The sequence below is a fragment of the Bidens hawaiensis genome, unplaced genomic scaffold, assembly GCF_021521415.1.
Source record: "Bidens hawaiensis isolate Kalapana, Puna unplaced genomic scaffold, B.hawaiensis_p1.1 tig00042878_1, whole genome shotgun sequence".
Classification (NCBI taxonomy): Eukaryota; Viridiplantae; Streptophyta; class Magnoliopsida; order Asterales; family Asteraceae; genus Bidens; species Bidens hawaiensis.
The window spans coordinates 124,012-135,657 of NW_027505805.1; positions in this window are offsets into that span (position 1 = coordinate 124,012).

Sequence of the window (11,646 nt, forward strand, 5' to 3'; positions counted from 1 at the left end):
TACTTCAATTTTTTCAGCAAGTTTTGTTTTTAAGCTTTTAACATCTTTTTCACACGCTTTTATTTTAACTTTGTAACTGTTTTCTCTTGCTTTCATAAAGTGATGATCTTCTTTAAGAGTTTTAAATTCAGCATCTAAACGAACATACTGATCAGTTATGGTAGCAAGTTGCTCAGACAAATTCTCACATTTAGTACACATAGGTTTAGAACTTACCTCGGAGAGTTGATCCTTGTTATCTGCCATGAAAGCTTTTTCCTTACCAGTAGCTTTCTCATCTCCGGTAATCTTCTCACATTCTTCATTCTCAACCTTAGCCATATTTGCCTGCTCACTAGTTTCATTCGAATGCAGGTTCCAGTTGTATTCACCTGCTTCTCTGGACATCATGGCATTGACTTCTTTACTTCTCCCAGTGTGCTGTGCAGACCGGCCTAGACCACGTTCAACTCGCTCGTTTCTGCACTCTTTGGCAAAGTGCCCGTTTTGTTGACAGTTATAGCACCTCACCTTAGACTTGTCGAACCCTGGCCTGCCACCAACAAACTTTCTCCCCGTCTTTCTCATAAACTTCTTCACTCTCCTCACTATCATGGCCATCTGCCATTGTAAATCCATTTCCTCCAGATCATCAGCATCGATCTGGTCATAGTCTTCATCCAGCATCGCTGGATCAACAACCTTTCCTTGAATATAGTTTTCATATGAAGCAATAAACGAAGCATAGAGGCCAAACTGCTCTTCAGCAGATTTGACGCTCATTGGCATCTTAGAGTAATTATTGCCTGAGGAACTTGAAGATCCACTACTCTTGCTTGCTGTCTGTTGAGTACCACTTGATCCACCCGCAACAAAGCAAACATCCCCATTTGAGTTTACTGACACATGCCCCTCCTGTGAAGACTTGGCACCCGACTCGCTCTTCGAGTAGTAGGCGGCAGAATCAGTCTTTGAACTTGAATTGGAGTTTACTTTAGCACCGTACATGCCTGGATCTTGAACCTGATCCATAGATGTTTCTTTTCTTACCATATTAAGCTCAAAAGTTCTGAGCTTGTTGACAGTGGTTTCAAGATCATAAGTAGGGAAGTCCTTGTCTTCCCTCATCAGTACAGTATACATCTCCCATTTTGGTGGGAGGGCATCGAGAAGCTTTTCCACAATCTCTTCTTCTCGGTAGGAAATGGAGTAGTTACTCAATTCAGTCATTAGATGATAATATCGAGTGATAATATCATCAAGAGATTCGTTCTTCAAGTACTTAAAGACTGAAAATTGAGTTTTGAGCAACTTTATCTTTGAAGCCCGAATACCTATATTCCCTTCAAATCTGTTCTCAAGAGCTTCCCAAAGCTCTCTAGCTGATGTATACTTTCTGAACGTATGGAGGATCTCCTGTGGAAGAGCCATTGTGATTGCAGCATGAGCCTTGCTTTCGGCTTCATACATCTTTTTCTCCTCCTCTTCCATTTTACTGTATTTCTTGATTTGGTCTCGACCCTCATACTCCATGACTGGTGGAATATATCCATCTTGGATGCATACCCACATTTTCGCATCCTGGTACTTAACGTATTGTATGAACCGATCCTTCCACGCGACAAAATCGGTTCCCTTCAGCAACCTTGGGGCCTTTGTAGCTGACCCCGCTTCAACTTCCATCTTTACAAGCTCCGAAATGTTGATCGACGACATCCTTCTTGAAGACTAAGAAACCCGAAAAATTCTGAGTAGGCGAAGTTTAAAAAAATTCCTCTGAACAGTACTGTAGGCGAAGTTAAGAATAACTTCGCTTAAGTAATAACTTCGCTGGATCTTTCTTAAATTCGCGTGACTGGGCGAAGTTGAGAATAACTTTGCTTAGGGTAAGCGAACTTAGAAAGTAGGCGAACTTGAAAAAATTCGCTGAGCTAGGCGAACTTGATGAGAACTTCGCTGAGTTAGGCGAAGTTGAGGAGGTAGGCGAAGTTATAAATAACTTCGCTTCTCCTTATATCTTCGCTGAAACCCTACGTATCCTGACGGCAACTTCGCCTGATGAACAGCAACTTCGCCTGACGAACTCAAACTTTCTGCAGATCTGAAAATCGGATTTTAACGAGGTTTTTGACAGTTTAAAGGCTTGAACACACTGGTAGGAGGCTAGAATGAGCAAAAACACCAAAAACTTGTCCCGCGAAAAGTCGAAACGGGACGAATTCTACACCCGCGTGAATATCCCGAACCACACAATCGAGCAAAAGCTCTGATACCAATTGTAGGTTCCCTGGACGGATCACACGAGATATCCCGATATACACAGGTGCGGAATCCCTGTGTAGATCGTTACGGACGTAGAACACAAACACACAAACACACGAATACGATACGAACAAACTCACGTTATATTAATAACTCAACACGTGATACTTACAGACTCTCGACCTCACGTCACTTGACTCACTGAATTACACGTAACTTGAACAACTACAAAACCATAATCCGTAACCTATATAAATACACGACAACTTCGCCTCAGGCGAAGTTGTCCATAACTTCGCTTGTTCAACAAGTTCGCCTAGGCGAACTTGTCAACAACTTCGCTTGGTTAACAAGTTCGCCTAAGCGAACTTGTCAACAACTTCGCTTTAAACAAACAAATACATAAACAATATTACAGACTCGATTACAGACATTAGACATATGAACTACTGACATTTATGCACCAACAGACTCCCCCTTGGCAGTAGCTTCATATCTTGATCTTTCAGCTCTTGTCTCGTAATCCTGTATCTTCACGCGTGCACTCCTTCTCTAACACACACCGACACAACTCGTTGATACTTTCTTACTTCGTCCTTCCAAGCTGGAATATAAAAGATTTTCTTCTCGTTAAGCACCTTCAGATCAGCTTGCGATAAGTTAACAAGATGCATCGGATCGTAAACTCTAAGAATCTCTTGTTCATCCTCATCTTCCATCACTGCCTCCGCTGTCTCACAATCAACGAACCACCACTTTAGGTCTTTGAGCACATCCTTGGGCATAAGCTTCATCGGTACTTCTTTAAGGCACCGGATTGGTTTATACTTCATAACCATCCAAGGCTTTCCATCAGCTCTCAAACCTCTATCCTTGTCTTCAACAAGTTTCCCTTTCTGTGGTTTCAACAGCTCAAACTTCTTTTCCTTTATGCTCTCTTTCCATACAATTTTCCCTATGACTCTAGCCATATTATCGTCACTTCGATTGATCAACCCCAATCTGGCTAAGTCTTTAACCTCACACTCAGGCAGTGTGTTTAACGATCTCAACATTCTTCTAAGGTACTGAATTCCATCATATCGTTTAATCACGAAGAGCCGCAACTGCTCATCATAAATCCAGCATATAATCCCTTTCTTTGCTTCAGCATAGCCCTTAATATTGTAACTCTTTTTGAACATGGTAGGGACTGCCGGTTTCTTTGTTTTGACGAACCATTGAGCGTATCCTTCCTTCCACCTCGGCTGCTCTTCCCATTCAGTATCTTCAACTGCCGTCTGATCACCCATATCGGCTTTCTCAACCTCTGGAATGTCATGTTCAACATTTTCCTCTACTATCTCTCCTTCCTCAATCTCACTCTCAATCTCAATCTGCTCACCGATCTTCTCAATCACATCACTCGGCAGCACATCTTCATCAAACAACACATCGTCGCTGAACATATCATCGTCAAGTTCCCTCAACGCATCAATCACGTCATCATCAACCAACACTACATCATCACCACCAGCTGCGTCGGCAGACTCCCCCTCAGCTGTGGAAGTACCAAGAGCTTGAGAAGTTCTTGGCAACTCACCACCTGCATCTTTCGATGAAAAGTCGAAACGGGACGAATTCTACATCCGCGTGAATATCCCGAACCACACAATCGAGCAAAAGCTCTGATACCAATTGTAGGTTCCCTGGACGGATCACACGAGATATCCCGATATACACAGGTGCGGAATCCCTGTGTAGATCGTTACGGACATAGAACACAAACACACAAACACACGAATACGATACGAACAAACTCACGTTATATTAATAACTCAATACGTGATACTTACAGACTCTCGACCTCACGTCACTTGACTCACTGAATTACACGTAACTTGAACAACTACAAAACCATAATCCGTAACCTATATAAATACACGACAACTTCGCCTCAGGCGAAGTTGTCCATAACTTCGCTTGTTCAACAAGTTCGCCTATGCGAACTTGTCAACAACTTCGCTTGGTTAACAAGTTCGCCTAAGCGAACTTGTCAACAACTTCGCTTTAAACAAACAAATACATAAACAATATTACAGACTCGATTACAGACATTAGACATATGAACTACTGACATTTATGCACCAACACAGCTCCCTTGAAGGAATGTGCTCCTCCTATGTGTCATTCTTCATCACCTCATCACCCTCTTCAATTTCAACCACGATGTTATTAGGCAACTCTACTACCTCTATCTCTTCATCACCCCAAAAATAATCATCAGTGGGTTCTGATCTATAGTACCAAGGCGTAGAATACTGATGAGTTGAATTAACTTCCTGCTGAACTAAAGGTGGGACTTAATCATCCATTATCATCTCCGGTTATGACTCTGACCGAAGATCTTCGTTATTCTTCATAAACTTCGAGTCTGAAACTAAAGGAATTATCGCACATGTGGCAATTTTAATAGCAATCAAGTTTCCTTTGTATCATAAAAAGAAACGTTTCATGGTTTAGGGATCGCCTTGATATGATCTATTATAGCCTGAATTTCTCGATCACTTTCTTCCCTCACTGCTCTCATCTGTTCAAGTAATTCTTCTTGTGTTTCATATCGCTACAGCTGCGAATACGGGTTAACGTTGTAGTCCATGGAGTACCCAGATGAATTTGGACAACGTAGGGTGAAATGGGGTCCTTCACAGATCTCACACATGATACAAGACACAAATAAAAGACTCATTAAGCTAATCACAAAACACAAAAAGACACGAACTCACAAGACACACTACAACCCAAAACACAAAAAGAGCGATTAACCAATTAAGTTCAATCAAAGCTAGTTTCAATATCTCCTAAGTATCCTCGGAAACGGCGCCAAAAACTTGATGTTCTGAAAGCGGTCTATAAAATATTAACCTAACTTTTAAATTTATAAACCTAGACTCTCCTAATGCTAGACCACTAGACAGGCAAGTGTACCTATCGACTGTGGTAAAGCCTAATGAAGTTCGGATATCGAACCCAAAGGACACTAGCGACACATAAAACTAAACTCTAACTTAAAACTTAATGATTTTAATAATTTGATAATTAACTAATTAAACTAAAAACTGACACTGACAGACACAGACTTAAACTCGATTAATAAGACGAACTCAAAGATAGGAGAAGCACTACCTAGGTTTAGAATCCTACTTGTGAATCTTGGATCTCTCTCGGCTATGGAATCTATGATGGAACTGGGATCTTAAAATACGACACCCTTAGACAACCTTTGGACCCCTGATCATTCTTCGGGTGTAACCTAAAAGGAAACCCTAAGGGGCATGTGATGTTCGGTTTATTTGTATATTTAAAAGCTCGTTAATTTAGTTGTTTAGTTTAGGAACTATAGTACTTCATACGTATGTATTGTGTTTCAGGTCACAAGTACTTAATGCGTTTAATTGGGGATTGTACGAGCACGAGATGAAGACCCGGGATGTCTAGCATGCGAATCGAGAGGGAAAACTGAAGAGTCTGGCTGAAGCCACCCATCGTGCTATGCGATGGGTGTGGAACAGGGCATCACGCTACACGATGCCCATTAAATTATTTTAAAAACTATTGACTTTGGTCCATCATGCTACGCAATGGACTAGTAGAAGGGACCATCGCACTACGCGATGGGTCACACAGTTGGGAAAGTTAGGGTTTTAATTTATAATACGTTTTAACGACCTAACTGGACATCATTTAGTTTCCAGAATGAGAGCAGCCTACCATCACTTCCAATCATCTCAAGGCCTTATACATGTTCCATATCATATAATCTAAGGCCGAGAGATGCCGAAACGTGGCTAGACCCTTCAAGTCATACCCGGGATGTATAGTTTGTAATCTTTCAGTTTATTTCTCATGTACTAGAACAACTAATTGTATTTTTCTTGATGTTAATCTATGATCGTTGATGTTTAATATGTTTGTGCATTCAATCGGTTTAGGTTTTTGTTGATCAGAACGATTAGTTTGTCGGTAGCTATAATAATTGCTCATAGGACTAGTTAATTACAAGGAAGCATACTACCACCCTTAGTTGAGTCATACTGGCAGGGACCGTTTAATAACCAGTGCCGTGTGTTAGCGATCATGGATGCCTAAGGTTTAACTTGTTAGTCATTCTATAGTTAACACGAGATGAATAATCAGTTAGGTTGCATGAGATTGCTGTTAGTTGCTTACTTGAATTCCCAGGTGTGATTTGCTTTGTTTATTGATTGAATCTTTGATTATTTACTTGCTCATTATTAAACTCAAAACAATTGCTAGTGTGATCAGCACTGTTGAATGATTACTTCATAATGTTAGGAATCGGCTTCACTGCACACTGACCACATACTCCTCGTGGTTCGACACCCTACTCACCCTAGTTGTCTTAGGCTATTAGGACACCGATTTACTTGTTTTTGACTAGATAGCGACAGTCTAGCATCAAAATGGCGCCGTTGCTGGGGAGTTAGTGCGCTTAGTGTTTTTTTGTTAATTGATTTCTTTTTTTAATTTAGTTGTTATTTTTATTTTTAGCTTAGTTTATTTTATTTTCCAATTTTACATAGGGTGTGTTGTTTGTGCAGGTAACAGGTTCGTGCAAACACGCCATTTAGGGAGAAATTCCCCGCTGATTTACGAGCCAGAGATTGAACGTGTAGCTCGGCAGAACCGAGCCCAAATCAGACAGCCAGACATGGAAGGTCATAACCAGAATCAAAACCAAAACCCACCACTCGAGAACAATGTTTTCCAACCAGAACAAAACCAACCAAATAACCAAAATCCACCAAACAATGACCATTTACCACCTATAAACACAAATCAACAACCATAAAATTTAGCCCAACAATTCAGAAACTGAAATCGAAACTTTGATAGACCCGAGTCATTAGCCCCAAACAATACCGCTTGTCACCAACAGCCGATTATCCGAGATTTAGATCATGCCAGTATTCACACTGATGACGAAAAAGAGGGCGATTATGAGGAACATGAACCGAGGAATGATGGTAGTAACGGGGATGACGGGAAGGTTAGAAGGAATGACGGGTTTGAGCCGAGAAATGACGATGAGGTTGTTCAAAATGAGGAGGTTGAGGCACTGGTTAGGGTGAGAAGTGAAAGGTGGAGAAACTGAGACAGAGATGGTATTGGAAGATATCGGTAAGAGCATAGACAGCCGATTCAGGTTAACCGGGGAGGTTTTGAAGAACCGAGGGGCCAAAGAACGGCTCAAGGAGTAAACAGTCGGTTCTGATTGGCTATTTGGGATGGTGCCTCACTGATTGTCCGAATAGTTCACGTACCAGGACAACCGACATTTAAATCCCATCCATCCTACACTAATATAGTTCCCACGGGATGGCCTCGGAGGACCCGTATTCACACTTATCAGATTTGTAGCTATTTCCGCTTCTATCGGTGATGGTACATATGATCAGCATGAGGTTCGGTTGCGATTGTTCCGGTTTTCATTAAAAGACAAAGCCAAACACAGGTTCAATTTGCTACCGATGCACAGTATTGAGAATTGAGGTGAGATGCAGCAGCTTTTCGTTAACGAGTATTATTCACAGTCGAAGACTAGCGAGGCACGGATTGAGATTCGACACTTTTCAAAGTTACCAGGTGAGTTGTTTCATGAGGCATTTATTCGTTATAAGGAAATGATCAGGAAGTGCGTGCACCATCATATTGAGTTGTGGGAATTGGTAAAGTGTTTCGTTGGTGGGTTGACATATGAAAACAGAAAGCATTTAAAGGCTTCTTATAACAGCCAGTTGTTGAATCAGTCAGAAGAGGATCACCGGGATTTTTTGGATTTTATGTGTGAAGATTCCAAATCAGAGGTAGCTGCAGAATGAAGACGAAAACACGGGGTCACCAGATCAGTTAAATCAGTCTCGATTGAATCAGAGAGAATTGTAGAGTTGGAAAGAGAACTCGCGGCCTATAGATGGGAGAAAACGAAAGAGGTTGGTAAGGTTGGGGTGAAATTCTCGGTTTGTGCAGAGTGTGGTGAAATGGGGCATAAGACAGATGATTTCCCCGGGTTTGACGAGGAGGAGTGTCCTGACGAGGAGGAAGTCAGTTACGCGTACGGGTATTCCAAGGGCCAAAGGTTCAATTCGGACACCTATCACCCGGGCCTAAGGAATCACCAATATTTTAGATACGGGGAACGCCTCGAGTTAGTCAAACCCGAACTTTCAAGGGTCCAGTCAGAACTGACAGCAGAACAACTACCGCCAGGGCGGTTATCAGCAGGGTTCGAACAGTCAGAATAACAGCCATGGATATAACAGAGATGGTTAGTTCGGGTAATTCAGACGAGTCGGTACACTCAAAGTTAGATGCGTTGTTGAAAATTGTGACGGATAATCAGAAGGAAACCCAGAAACAGTTCAAGTGGAGGGATAAGTCTTTAGAGGCGACGTTGAAACAGATTGGTCAGCTCGCAGCAGATATGGCGAGGTTTCAGAAAAACGATGGTTAGTTACCGAGTGACCTCACAGTGAACCTACAGCACTTCAGTTCGAGTTCGAAAAAGCACGTCAATCAGGTAAGTATTTTAAGAAATGGGAAAAAGTATGATAATAAGGTTGGGGGTCTACCACCCACCCAGGGTTTATGGGGTGGTGGAAGACATTGATGAAACTGCCGTTAGCGATTACGAACCAGAACCGGTTTTAATTGAACAAAATAAAATTGAAATTAAAATTAACGAACCGGTTCTGAAGGATGGTAACAACAACTCTAAGGACAAGGGGAAGGTTAAAACCGTCTCTATCCGGATACTTTGTTGTCTCCATCGAAGGCTAAGATGGCATCTAAATGGGGCCCACAGCAGGAAGAAATGTGGGAAACGTTTAGACAAATTAAGATTAATATTCCTCTTTTAGATGCCATAAAACAAGTTCCCGCCTATGAAAAGTACTTGAGAGATTTGTGCACACAGAAACAGAAGTGAAAGACTCCTAAACAGATTTATTTAACAGATAATGTGAGTGCAATTCTTTCGGGTGCTCTTCCACCTAAGCTATAAGATCTGGGGGCGCCCATTATATCCATTCAGGTGGGTATTTTAAAAATGACATGGGCACTCTTAGATCTTGGAGCTAGCATTAGCATCCTCCCGGGAAGTCTATACGATCAGTATGATTTCGGTCCGCTTTGGGCAGCTGCTACCACTGTTGTTCTAGCTGACTAGACACCAAAACTTACCCGGGGAATGTTACATGACGTGATCATCAAGGTGGAAGAGTTTCACTTTCCAGTTGACTTTTTGGTTCTTGATTATGTTTCGGTTGAGAGAACCAAACATCCCACGCTTATACTCGGTAGGCCATTTCTAGCTACCGCAAATGCAAAAATTGATTTTTGAACCGATGCTGTAGACTTGGCATTTGGTAACCATAAGTTTAAACTTAATGTTTTCACACATGTAAATAATTCTCCGGTTGATGATGAATGCTTTATGGCGGTCATTATTGACGAGTGCATTCCGCTATATGACTCAGTCGTGGACGCAGATGGCATAACGAAGACGTGCTTTTTGTTTGACAGGTTACAAATGGAAATAGGCAAGCAGCTGGAAGAGGAGGAAAAGAAGCTGGAAGTTGCAGCTTTGTGAGGAGATCGACCCCCGTGGTCGGTTCGGGTGGAACTGCTACCCGAGAAAATCGATACCAGGTTGAAACTGTCTTTACAAGAAGCACTGAAAGTGGAGCTGAAGGAGCTACTGAGGCATCTGAAATACGCGTGTTTGGGTAATAATGATACATTACCTGTTATTATAGCTTCTAACTTGTCTTTGGAACAGGAATCTGCTTTACTAGAGGTGCTGGTCGCGAACAAGGAGGCGATCGGGTGGACCATCACGGATCTGAAAGGGATTAGTCCCTCGATTGTTGTGCACAAAATCTTGACAGATCCGGATGTGAAACCTGCACATGATTCATAGAGACGGTTAAACCCGAACATGCGGGGGGTCGTGAAGAAGGAGGTGCTGAAGTGGATCGATGCTGGTATTATTTTTGCCATTTCAGACACCACATGGGTTAGCCCGACTCAGACTGTACTGAAGAAGGCGGGCATCCAAGTTGTTAAGGATGACTCAGGTAACCAGGTTGCCAACCGGCCGGTAACCAGGTGGTGTATTTGCATTGATTATCGAAAACTAAATGCGGCAACATCGAAAGATCACTTTTCGCTTCCGTTTATCGATCAGATTACTGAAAAGCTATCAGGTCAGAAATCTTATTGTTTTTTAGACAGTTATTCGGGTTATAACCAGATAGCTATTCATCATGAGGATTAGGAAAAGACCACGTTAACTTGCCCTTACGGTATTTTCGCGTTTAGGCGAATGCCCTTCGGGTTATATAGCGCCCGCCCACTTCCAAAGGTGTATGATGAGTATCTTTTTAGATATGGTGGGGGAGTCTTTAGAAATCTTCATGGATGACTTTTCGATTTATGGCACATCTTTTGAGTCATGTTTAAATCAGCTCGAAAGAGTTTTGAAAAAATGTGTTGAAACGAATTTGGTTATTAGTTGGGTGAAGAACCATTTTATGGTCCAAGAGGATATTTTGTTGGGCCATGTTGTGTCGACTCGTAGGATCGAAGTGGACGGAGCTAAGGTTCAAGTTATTTCCACTCTACCTCATCCCACGAATGTCAAGGGCATTAGATCATTTTCGGGGCATGCCGGGTTTTATAGGAGGTTTATTAAGGGTTTTAGTGATTTTACCAAACCCTTATGTTACCTATTGTTTAAGGATGCCCCGTTTGACTTTAATGATTAATGTGCTAAGGCCTTTGACATTCTGAAATAGAAATTAGTGGAAGCCCCGACTTTGCAATCACCCGATTAGAATTTACCTTTTGAAATAATGTGTGATGTAAGTGATTACGCGGTCGGGGCTGTTTTGGGTCAACGGGTTGAAAAGAAACCCGTTGCCATATACTATTCGAGTAAAACCCTCTCAGACGCTCAGTTGAATTATACCACAACCGAGAAGGAGTTACTCGCGGTAGTGTATACTTTGGACAAATTCCGTTCTTATATTTGGGGTAGTAAAGTAATTGTTTATTCTGATCATTCGGCTGTCAGGTACCTCATGGATAAGAAGGACGCGAAACCACGTTTAATCAGATGGGTTTTTTTGTTGCAAGAGTTTGATTTGGAAATTCGGGACAAGAAAGGGACAGAAAACGTTGTTGTAGATCACTTGTCCCGGATTGTGTTAGAAGGCGGAGATCGGGATGGACCCGTTAACGAGTCCTTCCCCGATGAACAGAATTTGGCGGTTTCCCAAAACCATTGGTTTGCTCACATTGTTAATTTTAAAGTTGCAGGTGATTTACGAGAGCATTGGCCGA